The 12,720-nt window shown below is 35.7% G+C and overlaps 1 protein-coding gene across 4 annotated transcripts in view; it reads left to right on the plus strand.

Moving 5' to 3' along the window:
- The first annotated feature begins 4,052 nt into the window (after window positions 1-4,052).
- Window positions 4,053-12,720, plus strand: part of LOC106070043 (zinc finger homeobox protein 4-like) — a 309,151-nt gene continuing 300,483 nt past the window's right edge. For all 4 annotated transcript variants that reach the window (XM_056036650.1, XM_056036654.1, XM_056036652.1 and 1 more), the window contains exon 1: window positions 4,053-4,829. The gene's annotated coding sequence lies outside the window, so the exon portion shown is untranslated. The remainder of the gene's footprint in view (window positions 4,830-12,720) is intronic.

The raw sequence follows: 12,720 nt of genomic DNA on the forward strand, positions 1-12,720 counted from the left end.
GATCTAGGTCAAATATAAATCCAAAATCAGAGATTTAAGATCATTCATGGCCAGTGGTCTAAGTCAAAGATTATGGCGAATCAGAGGTCTTAGTCAAAGCTCAATTAAAGCCAGAAATTTAAAAGCCAGAGTTCTAAGTCTAAGAGGTCAGACCAAACCAGAAATGTAAGCCATAGTTGAACTCATTGGCGTCAATAGGGAAGTGCGGGGATGCGGTCCGCACCGGTGGACAACCGTTAAACTACTATTAAAATGTCCTAAACATTACATCATACTTTATATAACAAACGTGAAAGCTTACTTTCCATTGTATACTAGTTGCATGGACATTGCTTTGATTTTAACAATATTTTTAATGAATCTAGTTTTTAGAATCTATTGAAGTAGTAGGTACTAACTAGCTTCGTAATACAAGGGTGCCAACCAATAATCACTGTTTTTCAAATGACAACATTTTTCAGGCATACATATTATAGAAATATCACGTGCCATGAATCTAAATTCCGTAGAATCGGAAAGTAACTAACTGGCCATTGAGATGTCTAAAGACGATGATGTAATTTCAGAAGTTGACAGTAAAAGAAACTTCAGCCAAGGTGAAGAAAATGTAACAATGAGTCAGTCGAATGATAAAGACTTCAATATATGTTACAGCAGTAATGCCCAACCTATTCAACATGCAGGCCATTTTAATTTCCGACACTCGTGTCGCGGGCCACATGACCAAAAAAGATAAAAAAAAAAACAGCTTGAAATTGACCTGAAACTATTTCATTAAAAAACGTGGATCTAGTAATGACATTATTAATTTGGTATATTTGAAGTTTATCCTTGATCTATTTTTTTCAAGATCTACGTGTCTGGAAATGGCTTTAGTTCTCTACTTCAATTGTGATCGACTTAGTCGTTAGCCTCGCCATTAATTCCTGTTCTTGTTTCTATTTGGTCCATATTCCCATGGATCCGCCAGGTCATAATTGTTTTTTTATGCTGTTGCTGTATGATGTTTATTGAAACAGCCAGACTTTCTTTATAAACAAAAGTTTATTGGCTTATTACCATGTTCCACAAAAAAGATCCGTTCAATGGTTCTGGTAGATAAAGATACATTTTTCAACCTTTATATTTTTTAAAGGGGTGGGAAGATTTTCTACACTTTATACCGACGTTTTGGCGGGCCGGATGGATCCTCGTCACGGGCCGGATCTGGCCCTCGGGCCGTATTTTGGGCATCACTGTGTTACAGGATAGTTCGTTTTGACATGTGCTTCATTCCCATGATTTACGAAGGAAATTATCCAGAGCAAAAGGGAAAGTATGACAGTTGTCGAAAGAATGGTTCTATAAGAGGCTTATTAACTGGAATGAATTAGTCACTTAATAGCAAACAATTAATTTTAACATTTTACTATTTTCACACAATTCTATAGAAATGAAATAGAAATGTGTTACTTAATTTAATAGGTGGCGGAAAAAAAGCATAAAATTGGTATATTAAAAGACGTATGAAGAATATTCGTCTGGATCGAAAATAAAAAAATAAAACAAACCCTTGTGATTCAATAGAAAAACATAAAAACAAAAAGAAAATGTCAGGCGAGTAATTACAAGATGCCCGACTCACTATCTGCGATCTATAGGGCAGATGATGTTAAGGTCAACTGTTTCTGTGGCCAACGGTTAACGCGCAGGGTATCATGGAGCCAGCACAACGACCAACCGCCTTTTCTTTTCCCGAACTTATGACTTAAGATCCCGAAATTTGTTGTTACCCTTGTGACTGCTGTCAAATTACAATCAGTCAACATCGACCTGCTCATACAATAAAAAAACGCAAAGAACTTGTTAGACAGTTTGATGTAGACACAATATGAAAGTTTAGCATTACAGTTTTGAAGGAACATTCTTCGTTCCATATGCTAGGACAAATGTGTACAAATACTCCTTCTTCCCTATTGCTATTAAAGCATGGAATGGGTTGCCTGAGCTAGCCAGGAAAACCAATGACTTAGCAGAATTTAGGTCGTTGGTTAACATGCTTGACTAAATGCATGACGCGTATGACCTAATCATCTTCATTTTTGAAGTAACGTCTACTCTGTATTATATAAGATAAGAAGATAAGGAAGTGTGGAAATACAGCTTCTGGTATTCATAAAATTCCCATGGAAAGACTGGAACTTGAAAGGTCATAATTTGCTTGGAAGTTTGTCCTCTGGAGCTGAACCCGCTCCTGCACTAAAAGGTGAACTGTTTTCTATATTGAAAACTGTTCCAAGTTCTTAAAATTTGCTTTCAAATTCCACAATCAAGAATTCTAATTAAATTTTTTACCTTCCAATTATTTTACTAGAAATAGTTTTACCTTTCTGCAAAGGAAAATGACAAAACCTGTTTTCACTTGCTTGCATTTGTTGATAAGTTTTCACAGGCACGTACATTTCATGAGCAAGCAACCCATTGCAATACTTCAGATGAAAAACATGAAGTCTGTCTTCCACTCTTCATTAGAACCATTTTTAACAAAGTTTGTCCTTCAAGGAACATAACAATTTCTTCCATGAGATCCCATATTCTTCTCGATTCATTACCCATACTAAGCCAGAGGATACTAATGGTGTAACGAACATTGGAATGTTCTGCTTCAAAATCTGCAAGTACTTTTAGGAACTACCTGTGCTTAAGACCCCCTTGCTATGATGTTTGATTACTGAGATACTTGGGTCAACAATATGTTTTGATATTCAATGCAGCTTGGCGCAAACTTTCCCGTTTACTCCGTTTAGAGTTTATGGTTGGATTAGTACTCTCTTACTTATTACAAAGACTATCAGTCAAAGCTCGTGGTCCATCGGTTGTTACACTTTCCATCTTGTTCCAAGCCAACACTTTCAACACAGTTCATCAAAGCATTAAATAAATACTAGCCTGATTTTTGTGTCTTTGACTGAATGTTTCCAAACATTGCCAATAAGAAAATCTTCATTTACTTTAAACTTTTTAGAATGACATGACATTTAGCCTCTTCATCATAAGTGACAAGAATCAGAAGTTTAAATAATTTATATAGACATTCAAAATTATTTATTTTTAATACATTTGCAATTTATATATATAATCTGTGGCACACCTAATTTCTGTAGGTGTCCGCAGGCCGCATAAAAAACTCTCGCGGGTCGCATGTGGCCCGCTGGCCGTAATTTGACCACCCCTGTTATAGGCATTAAAGTTGTGCTAAACTAAAGCATTTTTTTTTAAAATTTGTCCGCAGAAAAGAAAAGTGAAGTTTGGACTTTCTTTAACACAGCACAAAATCTCCAATGCTCGAAGGCGGGAGTTTTTCTTTTTTTTCTGTGACCCAATTTAATGACGTCTGCAGAGTCAGACGAGAATCGTTCACTGCCAGTGCCAAGTCTACATGCAGTGTACATTTTTCTCGGCTTCAAAGCTGAGAGCGATGAGACGGCGAGGAACGAGCGAGGGTCTTGTCAACGGGGCTTACTTTTTGTCCCTCATCCGTTGCATCTTCCATAAAATATATCACTTCCTTTTCATCCCAGACCACCCTAACCCCATTCTTTTTATTTGGCGCGAACTCTTTTTTTTTTGAACAGACGCGCGGGCACACTCGTGCACAAATACTTGTCAACCCCTGCCCGTTAATTTGCACCGTCCCCTATCCGTTTAATAGTGCTTTCCTCTTTAGCACTGTCCCCTCATCTTCCGTCGAGTCCTCCCTACCGACTTCTCACCCCCCTCCCAACCACCCACCATGCTGCCGCTACCGTTTTTTTATTCTCTTCGCCCCCCCCCCCCTCTATAACCCTATTGCTATTTTTTTCCCCTCTCTAACAACAAGCGGTCCACGCCACAACTGGGTCTGCCGTGAGCGAGGGGCACATCACTCTCGCTCAACTGATTTGTTTCAGCACAGCAGACGACTAACCCCCGTCTCGCGCCGGGAGTAAAAAAGAATCGCAAGAGAAGGAAGAAGAAGAAGAAAAAAAAAAGGAGAGAGAGAAAGCCCTTTTGTTCTTTCACACGTTTGTGTCAATGTCTTCTGTTTACATGCAACACGTGCAAGACTGTTTCTTTCTCTCTCTCTCGTAAAGGATTGTTTTCCCTTCTTTCTTTCTTTCCTTTCCGTGTTTGACGTCTGAATATGCTGATACTTAGACCCTCGTACAGATGATACTTTGTTGCGTTTCTTTTCGGATAGGCGCCGATGTTTCACGTGTTTTCTGTTTATGCCATACTGTTGTGTGTTACCTTGTCTGTGATTGGACAGCGTATTTCATTTTAAAATGTGATCTTCATCGGACGGTGATCGTGATAGAATCGGAATTGATTGGAAAATTTATTTTGAAAAAAATAAATTAATCTTTCCACGAGTGGTGATGTCACGCTTTTTGTTAATTAGAGCCAAGTAAAACGTTCAATAGGAACAAGACACCTTGACTCTACATATGGGATTAGATCTAACAATTCAACCCGCGCATTGTGATATAATCATTAGCAAGTTGGATAAGTCAAATAACGAGGACATCGTCGTGTGATAATCTCTCGGTGTGTGCACTTTACTGTGACCATTTTATTTAGTTTGATTAGTTCTGTGTGTGTGTTTTCAGCACGAGTCCCACATTCGTTTAAATTGTATTCGAGGAGGCGTAGAAGTGGACAGTGCTTAATTTACTTCTGCATGGACACGAGCCATTGATTCTACGAGTTCCACTGTCAGGTGTAGGCGGAGACTAACATCTGTTATTGGATCTAGCAGAAATCAATTAAACGCCCTTAATTAGGATATAATTTGTGTGTTCTTCATTAAGGTAAGCTAATTCTATAAAACTCTAGATCTAGATATATTTTTTCAAGAGTTAAAAACACCTGTTCACATTATTTGTATTTTTTTATAAGAAATAATCTAGATTATAGATCTAGATCTAGGAGTCTAGATCTAGATTTAGGATAGATCTAGAATCTAGATTTCTCGTCTATATAGAGTCTAGAGATGTAGATCTAGATCAAGAATCAAGACCCAACGAGGAGTACTTTTTCAATTTACTATTTTGATTACAAATAGACTCAAAATATATGTCTAGACTAGATGTAGATCTAGATATTGAAGTACTATAGCTAGAAATTGCTCTAATCTTTTCAGCAACAAATACGAATAGCTATTTCTATTATATAGATTAAACTAAATAGACTTTTATTCTAGTCTAGATCTAGATCAAGTAATTTCACCTAGCTTTCTAATTACTCATATAACTGTTAGCATTTTATTATGATATAAACTAGTCTAGATATAGACTACATTTTATGTAGATAAGATAATAAACACGAATTTAGATCTAATTAATGAAATTAAAAGTATAAAGTCATAAAAAAAAATGTTTGAAACATTTTAACATTGACTTAAAGTCTAGATCAAGAAATCTAAATATCATTTTAATTTAAATGTCCTAGATTTAGATCTAATTAGACTTTTAAAAACTAGATCTAGAACTTTCTAAGTAAAATGTACTAGTTAAAATTTGTTGGCAGTAGGTCTAATGCACATTGAACCCATTTTGTAAACACAGTTTTTCACATTTATATATTTTTTCACTGAGCTAACCAACATTTAAATACAGAGTCTAGATATAAGGACTTGTTTTTATTATTATTGTTAAGCCGTAAGGACTCTAGTGTTGTATTTTAGTAGAAAAACTGGGAACTAGACTTCAAATAATTATGATCACAAACAAAACATTTATTTGAGAGATTTAAATTCAGATTGTATAATATCTATATGCTGTTGAAAAAAAGGACATTTCTTTTAAACACAAAGATTTATTCTAGGCTAGTTCTGTGTGTGTGCTAAAATAAATAATAACTTACTTTTGAAAATTAGTAAATTTGATACTATAAATAAATTCTAATCATGTAAAGCTGAAATATGAAATGAATAGTTTCTAATTTCATACAACATTTTATAAGCGGTAGTATACTTTCAAATTTGATATGGCTGTGTTTTTTAATTTAAAATATTTTTTTTTATCAAAATTTGTATCAGTTTGTAGCAGGTCTAATGTATTTGAAATCAACATAAAACATTTATTAAAAAAAATATATATCTAAATGAAAAAATCGAAAATAAGAAATCTATTATATCAGTGTTTCCCAAACTGTGTTCGGTGGAACCCTAGTGTTTCGCGAGGCCTGAAAATTGTTCCTGGAACTACTGGAATAAGTAGGCTCCCACATGAAATAGTCTCTCTCTAAAAAAAAAACCCAAAAAGCGAAGTGTTCCGCTAAATACTCAGAATGTGTGAAGTGTTCCACAAAGGAAAAAGTTTGGGAACCACTGTATTATATAATAATAACTAATTAGTTCTATGTATTCACATAGAAAAGGAGTTATTTTGTTTTAAATCCGCATACATTTGTTTCTATAATTTAAAAAAAAAGTGTTACGCTAGATAGTCCTCTGCCAAAATTTAAAAGAAACAAATTATGTTGACGTTGTTTATTTTAACTTACGTTGCATTGAATAGTTTCGCTCTACCTCACAGCCGTATTAGCAAGTCAGAAGTAAAATGATGGTCTTTTGTTAATGGGGGGGGGGGAGATGAAGACTAAATAGATAAACACTGGCATTCTTGAAAAGCCAAATGATGCCATCTAAACCCGAGGCTTGTCACGAGTAGTGAAAAAAAAAGTTCTTCTTGAGTTACGCCGACTTTGGTGCGTCACTTCTTGTTGAGGTCTAGCCCTGTCCTGTGCTGATGAGGCGGCTGTCTTCAACGGTGAGACGGCTGTCTCTAATCTTCTTTGAAGACCCTTTTTTAGCTACACAATTGATTTTTTCCCTCTAGTTTCTTGTGTTGGTCCCTCCTTGCACTTTGTAAATTTGAAAACACGCCCATGTCATGAATGCGGGTAATTATTTTAATGCTTCTTTCCTTCTGAAACAATGACACTCCAAACGGACACACCTGGTGGTATCGGGACGTTTTCAAAATCTTCATCAGGTGTAATTTGAAACACATTTCTGGTCAAAATAAATTTTCATAAGCGAAAAAAAAAAAAGAATTAGATCTAGTGTTAGATTTAAATGATTATAGCGGATCTAAAACAAATAGTTTCGCCTAAAAGGACAAATTTATAGGACAGATTGTATACATCTTATTTTTTTTCAAAGCTAGATTTGTTATAGATTATTAACATACTCAATGTAATAATATATTGTTTAAAAAAATGTAAAAAAAATAAATATTTTTTTTGGCTTGGCGTCACACATTTAGCCCAAGATCTGGTAATGACAAATCAAAGCGTTGTGTGTGTTTAGTATGAGTTAAAGTGAAACTCGCACCTAAGGCTTTGATTGTTCACTATCGTGTGGGCTAAACAGCTAAATGTGTAGCGAAACCTAGCCAAAAATTATTTTCTACTTTTTAGTGCGTTTTAATAGCGTGATTTTTTTTCCTTTTTATTCATTTTACTATCTATTATTTTTGCCTTTTCACTCTTACATTTTACGATTATGGTTTATTATTTGTATACCTCAGTCTTGTGTGAACATAATATAATAAAGGCGTTAACTACCAGATACGTTCCTAAAGTTATCTTGATTAATATACATACATTGATACAGATGGAACTAAGGATAGTAAGTGAATTAATATTATAAAAAAAGTTATTTTCGTCTTTTAAAAGAAAAAATAAAAGCAACATTAATTACCTTCGACTAATTAATTAACTAATTGGTTTTTCCAATCGCCTAATTCTCTTTGCAAGGCTTATCTCCCCTTAGCTTAGTATATTTTCCATATAAAAAAAAATAATTAGGACTAATTGATTAACTAATTGGTTGATTTTTTTTTTTTATTGATTCATGAGTTGTCATTGACCATGAGCTTTGTTGCACAATTTGATGACGATTGGATGAGTAGAAGTGGTCGAAAATTCGATTGCAGAAATCCAAACATACAAGTACGATACAGAGTGAGTTCATGATCAGAAGGCGTTGATACTATTTCATAGCTAACCTTTAATTGCTAAATGTGATGTGGTGTCACACACACACGCACACATTTGAGGCGTACACATCTATAAGGCACATGCAATAGAGAACTATAAAAAACGTTCGAACATTTTGTAACCTTTTCAATTATTCTGTTATGCATTATATGTACTTCATAAATCTATCTATATCTTTATCTTTATCATGCATTATATGTACTTCATTAATCTATCTATATCTTTATCTTTATCATGCATTATATGTACTTATGTACTTCATAAATCTATCTATATCTTTATCATGCATTGTATGTACTTCATAAATCTATCTATATCTTTATATATATCTTTATCCAGTGGCGTAGCTAGAGTATATGATGCCTGGTGCGGTACCTCATCTTGATGCCCCCCCCCCCCAAAAAAAAAAAGATAACTAAATACTAACATTGCAAAACCTTAATTTGTTGTTCAAAATAATATGTATATAATCAAATATTGTTAATTCAAAAAATCACTTTTACTTATACATACTACAAGTGAATATTACGCGCTTTCTTGCTGGCAAAAGTATCAATAATTTTATCGAAATCAATTTTTTCCACCAGCTCTTGTTCAATGGACAAAATGGCTAAATTAGTGAGTCGTAAATTTGTCATCGTTGATCGCAAGTAATTCTTGATCAGTTTAAGTTTGGAAAAACTTCTCTTGCATGTAGCGACGCTTACCGCATAGTCAAAAATATGCGAATCATGATGACGATATTCGGGACTGAATCATCTAGCTGATATTTTTTTTTTAATTTCAAGAGCTCAACAGGTTTTGGAAGTTCGGGGGCTTCTGATGAAACTGTGACAAACCGTTGAAGCCTCTTTCGCTCCAGCAGAAATTCGTTTTTATCAATGTCACTAGGAGTATTATCGAGATTGATTTCGACCTGAGGATTTAATTGCTGGGAAGGCGACAAAAATTCATATCTATCTGCTACATCATGAAGTTGCTGGAATAGGGTGATTATTTCTTGAACAATCCTGTCCAAGGTAGAATAAATTTCCCTTCGTAGCTCCTCTTTGTGTGTAAGTACAGAGTCGTCACTTTTCTCACCAGGCATCTTTTTCTTATGGCCAATACGTTTTTGAGGTTCTGTACTGATTCTCAGATCTGAGCACACGCTTTCGGCAAAGGTAATGCTGGCTTCAGCGATGTCCTATCGATTACTACTTTAAAATGTCTCCAATTTTTTTAGTTTGAGTGAGCAGTCTCGAATAGACAATCCTTGTTTTTGAAGGTAGACTTGCGTATCATTAATTTCAGTTAATACAGGAGCCCAAAATCCAAGATAGGTGAGAAAATTAAAAGACTGAATATCAACTAATAATCTACCTGCTTCAGATCTAGTCGATGAATGTTCCTCTCTGTTAGTTAATGTCTCCAGAGTTTCTATAATTTTAGAAAACGTATCCCTAATCATCTAGACGGCTTCTCCTCTGGCGCTCCAGCGGGTCTCAACTAAACGTTTAAGGCTAGTTCCGGTTATTTTGATGAGGATATCACAGCGGTGTGTTGAAGTTGAGAAAAAGGTGTGTAAACGGTCCAGTGTACCAAAATAAAATGTTACCGAATTGACTTCAGCTTCAGCAGCTAGAATTCCTGCTAAATTAAGAGAATGGTTTAAGCAGGCAATGAATAGTGCTTTGGGATTGACTTCTAGAATACGTTTTTGGACACCGTAGTTTTGACCTTTCATGACCGCAGCATTATCATAGCCTTGACCCCTGCAGTCCATTATGTCTAAGCCATCCGAACGCAGTTTCTCTAGAATCATCTCAGCGATTTCAGCAGCATGCTTGTCCTTTGTGTCGATGAAGTCAATAAAAGACTCACGAACTTGCACCCCGTCATTATCCATGACAAAGTACTGTAAAATTTGGGAAGTTTGATCCAACTTTGAGATGTCAGGTGTACTGTCAAAAATAATAGAGAAATATTTGGCTTATTTTACTTGCTGTATGATTTGTTTTTAACGTGATTCTCCAATATTGTAATAAATTCATTTTGTATTTGTGGAGACATGCAGGGGCGGACTGGGTGTCGAAATCGGCCCGGGCATTTCTATACAATCCGGCCCATAACTTGTATATTATATGATGGGCATATAATTCTAGGCCTACCTGTCCTCAAAGTCATTATGTCAAGTTTGATAATGTATCGATATGCATGCATACAGTGAACTCTTAAACTTTATAGAAATAACGGCCTTATGTTGATTTTTTAATCCCTAGATGTGTAGGCCCTAAAAGGATGAAGCCTACCACTAGCATTATCTACGGATGAAGGCCATCACATTATTACTGAAAATGTGTTAGATTAAAATAATATTACACTGTAGAGTGTGTGAATGTTGTTTTTTAACACAAAGCTCAGAGGGCCCCTTTTATAAGGTTTTATAAAACCTTCAACAATTTGATGCGTGCCATAGTGTCATCATGAGGCCCTTTCATGGCCTACCAGCCCATTAGTGAACCGGCCCACCGGGCATTTGCCCGAATGCCCATATAGTCAGTCCGCCCCTGGAGACATGTATGTATTCGGTCTGGAACAAAGCTTAGTTTGAAGCACATACTCCCCCAAGAGTGGATCGGACTTTGATAATAATTTTACTAACTCCAATACTCCAAGAAATTGCCTTGATTTTGCCCTTCCAACACTTCTTCTGCTCGCTCGCGATGCCCACGAAGTGCCAGATTTTGCTTTGAGAGAAAACGAATGATGTCCAAGATTCTCTTCAGGTAGTCTCTCCAGGTTTTCGTCTCTTGTATAATCAAATTTTGGGCCTTGTTGTCAATACCTTACTCTCAGGCGAACTTCAAGTTCCCCCCAAGCAAGCGATGACTGAATGTGAGTTCTGTTGGTCTCATGTTTTTCTATTTTCGGGGATAACCTCCACCAATCATTGAATCCATCTTTGGATTTAAATGAAGATTTGGTACTTGATCTTGTTGAGAAGAGTATGCAGGGGAAGCAAAATAAGGATTCTTTTTTTGGCGAATAACACATCCACTTTCTAAGAACTTTCTCGCCGTTTGACGGAAAAAACTAGCCTTTGGAAGCTTTCTAGTCTTTCCTTTTGCTGATTCTTGATGTCTATACACCTCTCTGAATTTACTGTCCATACGCTGAACTGTTTCAGATCCTTGAGTGGCAAGGTGTATGCGAATATTATCTGTGATGACATCAGGCCAATCTAGAATGTCGTTCAGTCTAGAGTTTATTATCCTGCTTTCTGTATTGTTTACACTGTCTGATGGTTCAGCTTCTTCAGTATGAATATTAGAGGAGTGTACTAAAGACATGCTTATGTGCTGTCCTTTAGTCTCTTGAACCTGCGGTATTGAAGTATTTTCTTCTTTTTCATCATTCAGGATGTCGGCCTCATCATTTTTTCTGGATTCAATGATAACCGTCTCATCTTGCTTTGTTGCTTTTAATTGTTCAGTTATTTCATACACAATAACAGCATGCGCAATATGTAACAGATTTTCACCCTCTAGACTCTATATCTAGATTAAACTAATGGACTAAACAATAAAGTAAAAAAAGATTGGCCTATCTTGTTCTTCTTCTTTATATTACAGAGCATTGATCAGTGTAGTAACAACATGTACCGTGTGTCCGAAATAAATCTAGTAAATTAGATTCAAACTGTTCTATAGCTTACATTGTATGGAAGAAATAGTCAAGGAGATGAAACAAAATAGCGACATGACTAGTTTATAAATCGTTAGTTCATGTTTAAAATACAGTTTATGTTTGTTCGTGTCCATATAATTAGTAGTTTTTACTGAAACGCTCAGGGAAATAGGAAATTAATACACACTGGGGGAATTTTGGTGCCCCTCTCCACTTGGTGCCCTGTGCGGCCCGCACCACCCGCACATTGGTAGCTACGCCACTGTCTTTATCTATATCTATATCTCTATATCTATCTATATCTATACTATAAAGCAGAAAGTAAGGCGTATGTATGTATGTATGTATGTATGTATGTATGTATGTATGTATGTATGTATGTATGTATGTATGTATGTATGTATGTATGTATGTACGGGTGTATGTCCCGCATAGAAATCAAAACCGTTTGACCAATTTTGATAAAACTTGGCACAAATGTTCCTTGGGTACTAACTGGAACCGTAACTTATCTTCTATTTTGATAGCCAGCTCACTAGCATAGTAGTAAGTATTTTAGCGTGAGGAAGATAGAGCCATAGATCGAATTCAGATCGTTCCCTCTTTTTTTTTTATAAATGCTTTTAAAAAGCGATTTACGGTAATATTCACACAGATATCTCATATACCTACCCCACCCGGTTATGGAGTGTGTGTGTGTAGTTGTGTGTGTGTGCTAGTTGTGTGTGTGTGTGTGCTAGTGTGTTTGTGCTAGTGTGTTTGCATGGTGACAGTGGAAAGAGGTTAGCGATTGGTTGCAAATGATGCAAGATAGGTGGTAGTGTCGTCATTGGTCTCAGTTAAGACAGACCACTTCAGAACGTGAGACTGAAATGTTGTGTTATTATAGTGAGTTAGATTTATTTAAAATACCCTTTTATATGATTACTAAAGTGTACTATATTTATTGCATTTCATCACAAGCTATTTTTGTCTATATTGTAATAAAAGATATTTTTAGTTTTGTTCACAAAAGAAGCTATTTCA

Source organism: Biomphalaria glabrata, chromosome 7 (genome assembly GCF_947242115.1).
Source record: "Biomphalaria glabrata chromosome 7, xgBioGlab47.1, whole genome shotgun sequence".
In the NCBI taxonomy this organism is placed as follows: Eukaryota; Metazoa; Mollusca; class Gastropoda; family Planorbidae; genus Biomphalaria; species Biomphalaria glabrata.